Source organism: Pseudorasbora parva, chromosome 1 (assembly GCF_024679245.1).
Source record: "Pseudorasbora parva isolate DD20220531a chromosome 1, ASM2467924v1, whole genome shotgun sequence".
Classification (NCBI taxonomy): Eukaryota; Metazoa; Chordata; class Actinopteri; order Cypriniformes; family Gobionidae; genus Pseudorasbora; species Pseudorasbora parva.
The window spans coordinates 1727506-1731687 of NC_090172.1; positions in this window are offsets into that span (position 1 = coordinate 1727506).

Below are 4182 nucleotides of genomic sequence, written 5' to 3' on the forward strand. Positions count from 1 at the left end.
AAAGAGCTGCATTGTGTCTTTGTAGATTTAGAGAAAGCATATGACAGAGTGCCAAGAGAGGAGCTGTGGTATTGTATGAGGAAGTCTGGAGTGGCGGAGAAGTATGTTAGAGTGGTACAGCATATGTATGAGAGCAGTAGGACGAGGGTAAGGTGTGCCGTAGGTGAGACAGAGGACTTCACGGTGAAGGTGGGACTGCATCAAGGATCGGCTCTAAACCCCTTCTTGTTTGCGGTGGTGATGGACAGGCGGACAGATGAGGTCAGACAGGAATCTCCATGGACTATGATGTTTGCTGATGAATAAAGTGGAGGAATAAAGTGGAGCGCGGCTCGACAGAAGTGTTGCATGGACAAGTGGATCTGCACCTTGAGAAGTACATATGCTAAACAAAAATGGCTTTCTACCAATCAGTGGCCAATTTCAAACTACAATAGATAGTTTTTCAACCATTTATCAACAGTCTTGCTAAACTCACAAATGCACATCCCTAAACCAAGCCCCCAGGGGATTAGAGCAAATCAGGGAAAGCGATTAAAATGCTCATTGTGGTTTGAAAACGCCCCACTGATTGGGAAAACCCATTAGGGTTCTGCAGATATACACACTTGCATGATCTTGTGCTCATCAACTAAACATCACTGTTAGTTCAATGTCACTGTCTCCACCCATGTGTGCTGTTGGCTTTCATCAAAGTTTCAATGCTGACACAATATACTTTCAATATTGAAATGTCAATCTCAACCAAAATGATGGTTTGGATCAAAACGCAACATGGTATTAACATGTTGCGTTTTTACATTAACATGTAAATTACCAGTACATAGAATACAATTATTGACAATGAAAAACATAATATTTTTCAAAATGTTTAATACAAATAAATACAGGATCGTGTTCATCAGATGTCAACACACTCCAGCATCGCGGCACTAGTAAGACGATAGGCTTGTTCGACTTCACCTAGCGATGCACAGACCGATCTGCGGCTGACTACCAAGGGTACAAAAGTGATGTTGAAAAAATATTCTGTAATGTTGAATCAATGCTATTATCATTGATTTGTGGTTGAAATCCCAACATTGTTTCAACATTATCTGAGGGTGCAAGAGTGATGTTAAAAAAATATCACTTTGTAATGTTGAATCAATATTATTACCATTGATTTGTGGTTAAAATATCAGTATTGTTTCAACATTAACTGAGGGTGCAAGAGTGATGCTAAAGCAACATCACTTTGTACTGTTAACTCAAGCTAATTAGCATTGACGCATCAACCCTGAATAAACATTGTTTCAATGGTTACATGCTATCTGGGCCTGCCACTGGTCTAACCTCATTTCCGTGTGCGTGCAGCTTCCACTGCCCCCACCCTCTCCCCGTGGTCCGGGGAACCTTTGGAGATTTCAGCGGTTGACTACTGGTTCTAGGAGACTGAACCACAGAGAGTGTGGGTTTCAGCTCATTACCATCTCCAATGAGCAGTTCAATGGAGATGTAGGATGTTGAATATAGGCTGAATCTCTTTTTTTTATTTTATTAAATCATAGGTGTGTTGTCCTCTGACTTTTGTACATGCCAAGGCATCTGATTTCCTCTCCAGTATTTCCTGTTCTATCCTATAGCAGTTCTTCCCGAGATGAGGGAAAACCCCTTACTCATTCTCTGATTAAGCTTGCGGAAGTAAGCATTCTCCACTAATGAGAAGGGTTGCATATTTTCAGTTAAGTCAAAAATCGCTGCATTCACTTTTGTGGGAGTAGTAATGGCTGCTACATCAAGTTTTGCTTGTTTTACAGAAAGACAGCTTGGTTCAATGTGGAGCGCAGCCATTTTCAGATCTCTCCATCTGTTTTTCCTGTGTCCACTGTATCTCCAGTGTTCTCCGAGTCTCAAGCTTAATGGAAGAGAACCTCAGCTTGAACCTCAGTATCTCCTGAGGTTCAGAAATTCCCCCCCAGCCTCCCTCTCCCACATCCTCAGTTGGTCCATTCCTCAGTGCTTCCTTCACTGCTGCTCTTCCGCCCCTCTGCGCCACCCACACGCCCCCTGCTCCGCCTCAGCCCGTCGACTCTTCGGCGGCCCCTCCCTCCCTCGGCTCCACCGGAAACCAGCGGTCATACGGCTTCTCCGGGCTCCCTCGTCTCTCTGGCTCTACCTTGGTCAGACGTTGACCTGCCTTCGCCTGCGGCTTTGTATGTCTCTGCCCTCCCTTCCGCTCTGCCTTTGTCCTCGGTCTCTCTGGATCAACCTCTGCCCTCTGGTTCCACCTTGGGTGCTCGTCGCTGCGGTGTCACCAAAGGTCTCCAGGAACATCTGCATTGTGGGGGCTCCTCGGGTCCATCTGAGGCTCCTTCTCCGTTAGTCATCTCCAGGGTATCATCCTCCTCCCAGTCATCTCCTCCATGGCTCCTCCCACCATCATCTCCGCCCTGGGGCCTCGTCCTGGCTGGTCTCTGTGCCATCTGGCTCCTGCTCCAGGCTTCCCATTGGCTTGTCCCATCTTTCATGCCCCCATGGACTTCCTCTTTCTGTTGGACTGATTTTCTTTTGGTTTCCACCATTTTGTTTCCACGACATCCTCCTGAGCCCCCGCCCTCCCTCCTCAGATGTTCTCATTACATTCCGTTAGGAAGCGCCTATTTGGAGGGGGCGTAATGTTACATGTATGCCCTTTCTGCTGTGTTCTTTGTGTTTGAGTTCATTCCCCTGTGACCTAGTTTCTCCCTAGTTTGTCTAATTAGTTATGCCTATCACCTGTGTCTTGTCAATTACCTCATTTGGCCCTGTGTATTTAGTTCTCAGTTTCCCCTCAGTGGTTGTCCATCGACAGTCATGGCTGGGGGTGTTTGTATGTTCCTGAGTTGACTATCCATTAAATATTCCTGTTCCAAATTCTTCTGCGCCTTCGTGAGTTTGACATTTACACCACGTTTGTAACAGCTGCATTCATTTCCCCCCTAAACCTGACCAGTCTTCCAGTTCCTGCTGCTTAAAACATCCCCACAGAATGATGCTGGCCCCACCTTGCTTCACTGCAGGGATGGTATTGGCCAGGTGATGAGCAGTGCCTGTTTTTTTCCAGACACTGACGCCAGCCATTCAGGCCAAATAGTTCAATCTTTGTTCCATCAGACCTACAAATTTTATTTCTTTCAGGTGCTTTATGGCAAACTCCAGATGGGCTGTCGTGTGCTTTTACTGAGGAGTGGCTTCCATCTGGCCATTCTACCACACAGGCATGATTGGTGGAGCGCTGCAGAGATTGTTGTTCTTCAGGAAGCCTGGTGGTTCCAAGGGAATGGAGACATACGTCCCGTCGCCACAGTTGCTGTGCCATCGCTGAACAGCCAAGTCACTAGCTCAGCTCCTCAGTGTAAAACAATGTGTACTGCATCTGCTTTCTGATTTATACTTTTATTCCACCACACACACACACACACACACACACAAAATAAATTTAAACTGATTTAACAGGTATTTGAGTTTGCACACTACTCACAGGTCCGGTATGCTGCGTATGCGGAATAGGGAAATGCTAGGGGGTGCCTCTACCATAAAAGTATGATTGACACACTGTGACAGAAGCTGAAAAATTGATTATTTCTCCAAACGTAAATGTAAAAAATGCATGGAATGAACTGTCGTAACTATCCTTTTGCAGTTCCGGTTTCCTTTGTCATGAGATTTAACATTTATAGATGCAACTAGATGAGGAGACAAACTATATCTCATGTCCCCTGAAACAGGGCTATGTTTCATGTGTCCCATTGTGTTTGGAAATGCGAGGCCTTCTGCTACTGATTTCATATCCATTTAGACATTTGAAAATTCAAAGTTTTTCACTCCGGGATCACAACAGGTATAAAACCACACAAACACTACTGTAAATATTTTCAATCTTTCATATATGTTTAACATTACAAGAAATCCTTAAAGAATCTGCTAAATATAAATTATACATGTTCTTCATTTGTTCTTGGGTAGTGCATGCTTTGACTAATTAAGTATTATTAATTAAGTTATTAGTACATGATTATTCAAAGACTGTTATTATAATAATGTTACCCGTGGGCAGGGTATTTTAACGTATTATATCTACAAAAGATGGGTCCCATAAAGATCACTTATGCAGGTGTGCACATGACATTTTTGATTAGTAGACCACACCCACACATTATA